This window comes from Leptonychotes weddellii, chromosome 10 (genome assembly GCF_054177405.1).
Source record: "Leptonychotes weddellii isolate Sample4059 chromosome 10, ASM5417740v2, whole genome shotgun sequence".
Classification (NCBI taxonomy): domain Eukaryota; kingdom Metazoa; phylum Chordata; class Mammalia; order Carnivora; family Phocidae; genus Leptonychotes; species Leptonychotes weddellii.
This window is the reverse complement of record NC_138378.1, coordinates 51,669,149-51,680,953: the sequence shown is the minus strand read 5'-3', so window position 1 is coordinate 51,680,953 and position 11,805 is coordinate 51,669,149. Positions and strand designations below refer to the sequence as shown.

The window sequence follows — 11,805 nt, the reverse complement described above, 5'->3', positions numbered from 1 at the left end:
GGGGGGGGATGTTAAAGTCCCTTACTATTACTGTATTATTGTTGATGTGTTTGATTTTGTTATTAATTGGCTTATATAATTGGCTGCTCCCATGTTAGGGGCATAGATACTTAAAATTGTTAAATCTTCTTGTTGGAGAGACCCTTTAAGTATGATGTAGTGTGCTTCCTCATCTCTTATTACAGTCTTTGGTTTAAAATCTAATTTGTCTGATACAAGGATTGTCACCCCAGCTTTCTTTTGGTGTGCATTAGCATGGTAAATGGTTTTCCACCCCCTCACTTTCAGTCTGGAGGGGTCTTTGGGTCTAAAATGAGTCTCTTGCAGGCAGCATATCAATGGGTCTTATTTTTTTTATTCAACGTGATACCCTGTGTCTTTTGACTGGGGCGTTTAGCCCATTTCCATTCAGGGTAACTATTGAAAGATATGAATTTAGTGCCATTGTATTGTCTGTAAGGTGACTGTTACTGTATACTGTCTCTGTTCCTTTCTGGTCTATGTTACTTTTAGACTCTCTCTTTGCTTAGAGGAGCCCTTTCAATATTTCTTGTAGGGCTGGTGTGAGAATCGCAAATGCTTTTAGTTTGTCCTGGAAGCTTTTTATCTTTCCTTCTATTTCCAATGACAGCCTAGCTTGATACAGTATTCTTGGCTGTCTTTTTTTCTCGTTTAGTGCTCTGAATATATCATGCCAGTCGTTTCTGGCCTGCCAGGTCTCTGTGGATAGGTCTGCTGTCAATCTATATGTTTCTACCGTTGTAGGTTACAGACCTCTTGTCCCGAGCTGCTTCCGGGATTTTCTCTTTGTCTCTGAGACTTGTGAGTTTTACTATTAGATGGTGGGGTGCTGACCTATTTTTATTGATTTTGAGGAGGGTTCTCTGTGCCTCCTGGATTTTGATGCCTGTTTCCTTCTCCAAATTAGGGGAGTTCTCTTCTATAATTTGCTCTAATATACCTTCTGCCCTTCTCGTTCTTCTTCTTTTGGGATCCCAATTATTCTAATATTGTTTCATCTTATGATATCACTTATCTCCCAAATTCTGCACTTGTGATCCAGTAGTTGTTTATCTCTCTTTTTCTCAGCTTCTTTATTCTTCATCATGTGGTCTTCTATACCGCTAATTCTCTCTTCTGCCTCATTCATCCTAGCAGTTAGAGCCTCCATTTTTGATTGCACCTCATTAATAGCCTTTTTGATTTCCACTTAGATTTTAGTTCATTTGTCCAGAAAGGGATTCTCTAGTATCTTCTATGCTTTTGTCAAGCCCAGCTAGTATCTTTATAATCGTCATTCTGAACTCTAGTTCCCACATCCTATCAATGTCCGTATTGATTTGGTCTCTGGCAGTCAGTACTGCCTTTTTTTTTTTTTTTGAGGTGAGTTTTTCCATCTCGTCATTTTGTCCAGAGAAGAACAGATGAATGAGAACAAAATGCTAAAAGGGTAACTATGACCCCACAAGAAGATACAGTCAACAAATCAGAAAAGACCCAAAACCGGGGGAAAAGAAAGGGAAAAAAATATATATATATGATCAGGCTGGTGAATAGAACAGAGCCACACACTAGATATTGGGTGTATTTTGGTCTGTTAGAAGAAACTGCCTCTCAAAATTTTAAAGAAAGGAAAACATACATATACAAAAATAAGGGTAAACATGATGAAGGAATAGAATATGACTGTAAAGATGAAAATTAAAAAAATTTTTAAAAAGGAATTGATAAGATGCTGATTGAAAAAAGAACAAAAAAATTTTAAAAGAAAAAAGGAGAGAATGTGATCAGGTGGGAGACTAGGACAAAGTCATATACTAGATTTAGTGTATATTTTGGTCTGTTAGAAGAAACTGTATCCTGGGCGCCTGGGTGGCTCAGTTGGTTAAGCGACTGCCTTCGGCTCAGGTCATGATCCTGGATTCCCTGGATCGAGTCCCGCATCTGGCTCCCTGCTCAGCAGGGAGTCTGCTTCTCCCTCTGACCCTAACCCCTCTCATGTGCTCTCTCTCATTCTCTCTCTCTCAAATAAATAAAATTAAAAAAAAAACTGTATCCTAAAATTTTAAAGACAAAAAAACATATATATACAAAAAATAAGGTTAAATATAATGAAGGGATAGAATATGAGTGTAAAAATGAAAATTAAAGATTTTAAAAAAGGAATTGATGTTGGCTGAAAAAGGAAAGAAAAAATTCAACTAAAAAAATAGAAAAAAAATAAAGAAAATTTAAAAAATTTACTTTTAAAGACTAAAAAATCATGGGGAAAAAGCCATGAATTCTATGTGCTATATTCCCCTAGCGCTGGAGTTCTGCCGTTCTCATTGATCGGTAAACTTGGTCTTGGCTGGCTGTTCTTGCTGATCTTCTCGGGGAGGGGCCTGTTGCCGTGGTTCCCAAATGTCTTTGCCGGAGGCGGAATTGCCCCGCCCTTGCCCGGTCGGGGCTAAGTAATCTGCTCGGGTTTGCTCTCGCAAGTTTTTGTTCCCTGAACGCTCTCTGTACAGCGTTGGAGGACGAGAATGAAAAGGGCGGCCTCCCAATCTCTGGCCCCGGAGGAGCCGAGAGCTCAGGGTGCCACTCCTCAGTGCGCCCCCAGAGAAAAGCTATCACTCCCGTCTCCCTGGTCTCTGGCCGCACTCCACACTCACCTGGCCTATGACCAAGCATTTCTATCTCTGGCACACAACCTCGTTTGGAGTCTCCAGACCCAGCAGATTCCTGGGGTGCGCTCCTCCTGGGGGAGGAAGGGGAGTCTCCCCGGATCTGCCGCTCGTTGGGTCCCTGCTGGAGGAGCAGTGGCCCGACTGTGCCATGGATCACGGTTGATGGCAACCCCGAGCTAAGAGCCCACTCCTCGAGTCTGTCTTTGCAGCTGGCTTCTCTGCTCCGAAACCTGGGAGCTCTGCCACACTCAGGCACCCCTGGTCTTTCTGTGACCCCGACGGTCCTGAGACCACACTGTCCCAGCGAGGGTTCCACCCCCCACTTAGCCACTGGAGCGACGTCCCTCAGCAGAGCCGACTTCTAAAAGTTCCGATTTTGTGCTCCGCTGCTCTATCACTTGCCGGTAGCGGCTGACGGAGGCTCCCTCCCCCCACGGTCTATTTTCCCAAATATCGCCTCGGATTCACTTCTCCGCACGTACTACCTTCCAGAAAGTGGTTGCCTTTCTGTTCACAGAGTTGCTGCTATTCTTTTCTTCGATCTCCTGTTGAGTTTGTAGGTGTTCTGAATGGTTTGATAACTATCTAGCTGAATTCCTGGGACCAGATGAAATTTAGGTCTCCTACTCCTCCGCCATCTTGCTCCTCCTCCCTCCACATTTTATTTTACAACAACTGCATCATTTGTTATGTAAGAGAACTGGTACAATGGCAACACACGACAAAGTCTCAAATGACTAAGCTAAATAGAGCTCTTTGCCTTTTTTTAATTAGCTCTACCTCCTTCCCCTCAAAATAATGAACTCAAACAATGCAGACATACACAGTGGGCAGACCACAAGTGGGGCTGGTTCTGCTCCGCTTCACTGAGGTCAGACTACATGCCTAGAATATTTGATTCTCTTTATGACTCAGTATACGCTAGACCCTGACCAACTTCATTAGAGCAGTATAGTAAAAATCAACCAGGAGGAATCCTCTAAAGACCAAAATCAAGTCATACTGGCTAATAAGCATTAAGTGATGTTTCAGTCATGTACAAAACACCAAAGGAAACAAATTAAGAAACTGCTTTGCTTTAATGAACGAAGACAGAGACATTTAAACTAGTGATTTTCAATTTTTTAAATAGCAGAACCCTATTTCAAATGGACCCTTACCAAAAAATCCCCCAAATACCAAATAAAAGTAATATTATATAAGACTGTATTCTGAAAGTTCAATTTGTAACATATACCTGTTACCATTTTGCCTTTCAGCATAGTAGTGAGAAAATCCTGATTCACACACATTAGAGCTATTAACATTTTCAACTATTTAAAGGAAGTTATATTCCAAGGTCTATGTAGAAACTATCTAACCTAACAACTAAAAGGTAAGAGACATTCCTAGTAAATAACATATCTGAGTATTTGTTTCATTTTTCTTTCAGTGATTATCTATAGATAATCTTAAGACTATAAAACCTTTCAGGTATTTTAGAACTGAAGTTAATAATCAATTCAAAAACAACCAACAGCTTTAATCTGGAATCCAAAATCACTTACGGTATTACTTATAACTTATGGGGACAGGAACCTTATTTAATCATGACTGTATCCTCAGTACCCATATTTTCAAGCATCTCACTTAGAATTTAGTAAGGATTCCACACATGCTTTTTTAAACACAAGATATTCTATCAGAAAAAAGTTCTGTGGGAACAGAGAGCCGACCAACATCTGATTGAGCTGAACCTGGAAACTAAGTAGGATTATGACAATCCAAGAAGCTGAGGAAACATGATGAGAAAAGCTGTTAAGGAAATGGAGAGAAGTATGGCCACAGGGTTGAAAGCACACTTTGAAAGAACTAGGAGTAATCTAGCTTGAGAGCTGTAGAGTGAATTAGCATGAAGATCACACTTAAAGGACGTGACAGGGTTTGAATTTATGCTCTAGAGTCTTAGAGAAAGAACTAGGACTACTGGATGGAAACTACAGGGATGCACATTTTAGCTCACTAAAACCATCACGCCTGCTCGAAAATGAACTCACTTGCCTCCCAGGACAGTATACCATCACACTGGAGTCACTGCAAGAGGCTGAGTGGTAGTCTGTCGGTAACTCAGCAACACTGAAGAAGGAATTCTCACACAGACAAGGATTATTTTGAAGATTTAAATTTCCTTCTAACCCCAAGATTCTGAGTCTGTGGCCTAAAACAAGGATCAGCAAACTGAGGCCCTTGGGCCAAATCTCCTATTTTTTAAATAAAGTTTTATTGGAACACAGCCATTCTCATTCATTTATATATTATCTAGGGCTGCTCTAGGGCTACAAGAGCAGAACTGAGTAGTTCCAAGAGAGAGTACATGACCCACAAAGCTCTGGCCCTTTACAGAAAAAGTTTGCCAACCCCTGATCTAAAATATAGCCAAAGAGGGGTGCCTGGGGCGGGGGGTTCAGTCGGTTAAACGGCTAACTCTTGATTTCAGCTCAGGTCAGGATCTCAGGGTGGTTAGATGAAGCCCCGCATTGGGCTCTGTGCTCAGCAGGGAATCTGCTTGAGATTCTCTCCCTTTCCTCTGCACCTCCCCCTGCTTGTGTGGGCACACACACTCTCTCTCTCTCAAATTAATAAATCAATCTTTAAAAAAATAAAAATAAAATAAAATAAAGCCAAAGACTACTTCTTTCAGAAACCTAAAACATAGTATTTGTTCTAAATATTTCTCCTATCCACTATTTCAGATGCTGCTCAGAGAGGAGAGGGAAGATTATGCTGCAGTAACATATGACCTCAAATCAGTGACTTACAACAAAGGTTTATTTTTCACTCATGAAACATGTCCATCCTATGCTCCATGTCATCTTTACTCTGAGATCCAGGCTGATGGAACAACCTCTATCTAGAACACTGTCAGTCACTGTGGCAGAAGAAAAAGAGGGTATAATGAAGCACAAACTGATTTTTAAAGCTTTATCCCCAAACTGATATATATCACTTCTACTCACATTCTGTGAACATGGCCAAACTGGACTTCAACAAGTAGGGAAGTAAAATCCTCCCCCGAGGAAGGAAAGCAGATTTCACTGAACAGAAATACAATCCACCACATAGTATATTTGGAAATATTTACATAAGTAATTTGTTTTCCTTATTTCTATAAACTATCCTATCCGTAGCATATTTCTATACCAATGTTCAGCCTAAAAGCAAAAAAAAGCAAAGGCACTATAGTAATTTCATGTTTCCCAAGATAAACAATATTAAAGCTCAAATTAAATTATTCTCTATTCTAACAAAAACATGCCTAGAATAAAAAATCTAGAAAACAGAAGAAAATATACCACTCACAGTTCTATGCCCAAAGAGTTACTACTGTGATATATTTGCTTCTAGCATTTTTTCCCTGTGCTTTTCTTTTTTAACAGTTTGATCATCCCCTACTTCTCATTTTATATCCTACCCTTTCTCATTTACCAAAAATTTTTCTATATTATAAATTATCTACAGTTAGCTTTTTAATTATTTTAAGTCACCTTATAGATGGCATAATTTATAACTAAATTTCTATTCTTAGACGATGTTTGGGCTTTCAAATAAAACAACATGATAAGATGATCTTTTCCATAAACCTGTACTGGGAGGCCAATCAGGCTTATCAGCTTAGAAGAGACTCTTAGAAGAATTACTAAGCCAAAGGTTATAAGCATATTAAAGGTCCCTTGTGTGTTTCATAACGCCATTCTCCAAAGCAAGTCTACCAACTCACTCTCTTGCTTCAGCAATGACCGGAGCAGTTACTTTCATCCATCTATACCTATATTGGGTATATTCATGTAATAATTTTTTAAAATTAAATAAACTTTGCAAAAACTTATTCTGCTTCACTATACATTTATCTAATAGTGAAGTTGAACATATTTCCATATTTTTCACCCAGGTCTATTTCCTGAAATAAACTGTTTCTGAAATCTGCTTTTAATCTATTGGGATGTGTTTTATTTCCTATTATTTTGATGTATAAGCTTTTTTCCAGTCATCCGGTTTGTTGCAACAAATTATACTGAATAATCCTACTCTCTCACCCACTGACCTGTGGATCTTTATAACCTAGAATATTTAAAATAGTGCTGAAGGGCTAGGCTGTACTTTTATAAATATAATGCATGTAACTTATAATACATATATATGTATACAGATGATATCTAATTTACATGTAAAATTTACGTAACATATAATTTCTTCTTTCTTTTTTTTTTTTTTTTCTAAGTAGGCTCCATGCCCAGTGTGGAACCCAATGCAGGGCCTGAACTCACAACCCTGAGATCATGACCTGAGCTGAAATCAAGAGTCAGACGCTTAACTGACTGAGCTACCCAGGTGCCCCCACAGAATTTCTGAGCAACTCTAAACAACTTATCTGCCTATTAATACCAGTTACACAAAGTTTTAAATGCTTACAGCCTTCTATAATAGGTTTTGAGATGTCAGAGCATGAAACATGTCCATCCTATGCTCTTCACTGTTCTTTTTCATCATTGTCTTAAGGTAGATTATTGCGGGGGAAATAAGATATAAGTCAGATAATTTGCTGTAGCAGGTTGGCTAACAGTTAATGGTATTAACAAGGATAAAAGTGTTGGGTTTGAAGAAGCATTGCTACTGCAATAAAAGGATTTCTAGCATTCTAAAAATTCAAACTATTTAGTGGAACTTCTTATGTAAAATAATAATGGGTGTTCTTGATAACAGTGAAAGCACTCTAGGATCCTAAACTATCTTCTCAAAGTTTAAAATTATATTTCACAATACTCCTACTGTTAATTTTAAAGAGCATTCTTTAAGAATGTTCTGAATGCAACTAAAGTTCAGAACTAAAACCAACCCTACTAAGAGACAATTACACACAGTAAAAGTAAAAGGCATGTATCACAGGACCACAATTTAAGCCTAAAGCTCTGCAAGTGAAATCCCATCACAGCAAATGCCATTACAGAACACTAAAAGAGCCACATGAAGACCACTTTCATGTTTCTAGGCATAGTTTATAAGATCGTCTGGTTAAAACAAATTCTATTAACAAAATTTTAAAATCTTGTACAGAAGTTTTCCTTGATAAATCTCTAATGAGAAAATATTCATTATGCGCACCATTTCATTCTGTATATCCAAAGAACTTGATTAAATGTTGGTTGTGCTACATACATGGTAGAAAGAAGTAAACCAAATGGCTGCTTATACCTTCTTTGGTTCTACAGTAGTAATATCCTTCATTATTTCATTTGAGTCTCACAATCCTACAAATTAGAAAAGATAATTTAGCATAGTTACTGATGAGGAAATAGAAAAAAATTAGGTGATTTGTCCATAATCACACAGCCATTGTGCAGACCCTTTTGTCTTCTGACTCCCACCCATTACTCTTCCTCCAGTAGCCATGCTTACTCTCTTGACTCCGTTCCTCCCTAACTATCTTAGATTTACCACATTCATCTAAAAGCCACATAAACTTAACCAAGCAAAAACTGAAGAAGTTTCAAAAGACTACAGAACACAGTTTTGAGTACCTATCAGGTGCAAACACCTATTGGACACTGGTAAAAATACAGTGGGTGGCATAAATTAATATAGGAAGTCTCTCCCATGTTAGTTAGAGGTGAAATTCCTATGTCTCTGATTTACAAGATCAGTCTCAACAGAAAAATGAAAGAAGATACGTATATATAAAAAGAAAATAATTTCTGGAACGCATACATTTCTGAAAACTAGATTTGTCACCATTAAATGGATTCTTTTCCTAAACCATCACATTCACATGTTCAGAAAACAACAAAGTAAGGTTGAAGTTTTCAAACAAATCCTTATCACTTGAAATGTAAGTCTGTCATATTTGCATACTCCCTTGTTCATTTTGTAATCCATGCCCAAGTTTTTGCCTGCCCATCTGTTTTTTCACAAACCTCAGCAGTACCAAAGCCATTGGACCTGGTCTTTTATCCACATATTGAAAAAAGTACAAAATAACCAGAACACCTCTTGCCATATTAACTGTCCTGATCCCACTCCAGAGAAGACAGCAGTTACATTCACTAGATTTGAAGCACTAACTCACCTAGAGAGCTTTCACCAAAATAAACATGCTCAGGGCCTATCTCCCAGAGATTATAATTCAATAAAAGCCTAGAATGTGGCCCATTTCTTAGTTAAAAACTAAAGATTTAAAAAGACTGAGTTGAATTAGCATATGAGTGAAAATATTTTAACATTCTGATGTACAAATACCAAACCCTGTTATTCACTCATTTACTCAACTAATCTTTATTAAGCATCTTACACTGTGCCAGGCAAGGTTCTAGCCCCTGGGATATAGCAATGATCAAGACTCACGTCTGTGCTCCATGGTACTTCTATTTCACTGGGCAGACAGAAATTAAGTCTGATAAATGATACCAGATCAGATACAAATAAATTCTGTGAAGAGAAATAAAGCTGGACAAAGGGTTAGGAAAGAATTGGAGGGCAAGGTACATCTATCTTAGATAAGGGTGGTCAGGGAAAGTCTCAGAGGAGGGGACATTTGATCAAAGATGTGAATGATGAAGACCTAGGGACATCAGATGAAAGAGCACATTTAAGGCCCTACAGTGCTACCTCTGATCCATGTTTGGCTAGGTGCTACGACATCAAATTGGCTTTATACCTCCAAAAAACTTAATACATGAATAAGACCTGACAATATAAGACTCTGGTATCAAAGTAAATGTTTCTAGCAACGATGCTATGCAATTTAAATACTATGGACTGGCTTAGGGAAGGAGACAAGATCTAATTTAATCTGAGTCTTAATGGATGAATGAAATTCCAGTTCACAGAAGTGGGAAAAGAAGCTTTTCACAAGAAGCAAAAGTAAAACGAAAGTTCAGAAACAAGGAAGTACAAATAAAAAACCTAAAATATCAGAATAAGCCCAATGACCAAAATTGGAGAATATAAAGGGGAAAATATACATCAGAATTAGGACAAGAATGACTTTACCCTTTTTTGCTTAGAAAATGCCTATTTATCCAAGACCCAGCTTAAAAAGTCAATCCCTCTATGAAGGACTCACTAACTCTCAAAGGCAGTAACTCCTCTTCTGTGTTGCCACCTACCTTCCTCTGTACCTTACTCTCAGAGATGACTTACTCATCACAAAACCCACATTCTCCATCGACCACCATTTATCTGTTCATAGTTCCTAACACACAAGCAGCATAGAAAATACATTTGTTCACTCAACTAAAGCAGAGTAAAATGCGATGGAAGGTCCACAGACTGGAAAACTCAACATAGTAAAGATGTCAATTCTCCTTAAATTGATCTACAGGCTTAATGTAATTCCTATCACAATCCCAGCAAGGTATTTATTTTATAAACACAGACAACTTTATTCTAAAATTTATATGGAAAGGCACAGGCCCTAGAATAGCTAAAACAATGTTGGCAAGGAAGAAAATGGAAATAATCATTCTGCCTGATATTAAGGCTTACTATATAGGTACAATAATCAAAACCCTGTGGTATCAGTGAAGAGACATACATACATTAATATAACAAAACAGAGAACCCAGAAACAGACCCAGATATGTCCAACTGATTTTCTACAAAAGTGCAAAAGTAATCCAATGGAGGAAAACTGTTTTTCAACAAGCAGAGTTAGAGCAATTGGGTATCCATAGGCCACCAAAATAATTAAATTAAATAAAAATTAACTCAAAATGGATCATGAACTAAAACTATGAAAATTTTTAGAAAAAAAATAGGTGAAAATCTTTGAGATCTAGTATTAAGCAAAGACTTTCGAATTGAAAGCACCATCCATAAAGGTAAATATAGATAAACTGGGCCTCATGAAAACTAAAAACTTTGTTCTGCAAAAGACCATGTGAAAAGGATGAAAGGCAAGCTACAGAATGATAAAGTATCTGTAAACCACATATTATCTGATAAAGGAGTAGTATCTGGAATACATAAAGAACTCTCAAAACTCAAAAGAATATAAAACAATCCAATTAGAAAATGGACAAAAGACATGTATAGGCATTTCAGTGAAGAGGACATATAGATGGCAAATAAACACATCAAAGGCTGCTCAGTATCATTAGCCATTGGGTAAATACAAATCAAAACCACAATGAGACATCACTACACATCCATTAGAATACATAAATTAATTATAAAACAAAAACAAAAAACCAATTTGTCTTCATCAAATGCTGGTGAAGATGCAGAGCAATTACAACACAAATAAAAACCACAATGAGATATCAGGACACACCTATTAAAATGTTTAAAAAACGTTAAATGCTAACAAGAATGCAGAGAAACTGGGTCACTCATAAACTGCTAGTGGGAATATAAAATAAAATAGTACAGCCACGGAGAAACAGATTGGCAGTTTCTTAAAAAAACTAAACAGGCAACTACCATATGTATGACCCAACAATAGCACTCTTATGTTCACACAAAACCTGTATATAAATGTTCAGAGCCAAAACCAGAAAATAATCCAGATGTTCTTAAACAGGTAAATAGTTAACAAACTGTGGAACACCCATACAATGGAATACAACTCAGCAATAAAAAGGAAAAAACTATTGATATATACAACTTGGATGAATCTCCGGAATATTATGCTAAATTTAAAAAGCCAATCCTAAAAGGTTATATACAGTATGTTCTATAAATAGAACATCCTTGAAATGAAAAAAGTACACAAATAGAGACCAGGTTAGTAGTTAAAGGGATTAAAAAGGGGCTGAGAGCAAAAGGGAAGCAGCGGTGTGGCTACAAAAGGGCAACATGAAGAATTTTTGTGGTGTGGAAACATTCTCTATCTTGACTGTATCAATGTCAATTTCCTGGTTGATATGTACTATGGTTTATGTTACCAAGGAAACAAACTGGGCAAATGGGTCACGGTCTCTCTCTGTATTATCTCTTACAACGGCATATGAATTTACAGTTACCTCAAAAAAAAAAAGTTTAATTAAAAAAACAGGATGGGGGGTCACCTGGGTGGCTCAGTTGGTTAAGCATCTGCCTTCGGCTCAGGTCGTGATCCCAGGGTCCTGGGATTGAGCCCCGAGTCGGTCTCCCTGCTCAGCGG

At 37.7% G+C, this 11,805-nt stretch overlaps 1 protein-coding gene across 6 annotated transcripts in view; it reads right to left on the bottom strand.

The window, feature by feature from the left end:
* The window catches only part of REV1 (REV1 DNA directed polymerase), a 101,720-nt gene that overhangs the window by 56,555 nt on the left and 33,360 nt on the right, over positions 1-11,805 (bottom strand). Inside the window, exon 3 of one of the 6 annotated variants that reach the window (XM_081832003.1) lies at positions 7,899-7,954. The exons of the other annotated variants lie outside the window; for them this stretch is intronic. The gene's annotated coding sequence lies outside the window, so the exon portion shown is untranslated. The remainder of the gene's footprint in view (positions 1-7,898; positions 7,955-11,805) is intronic. 6 annotated transcript variants of the gene reach the window in all.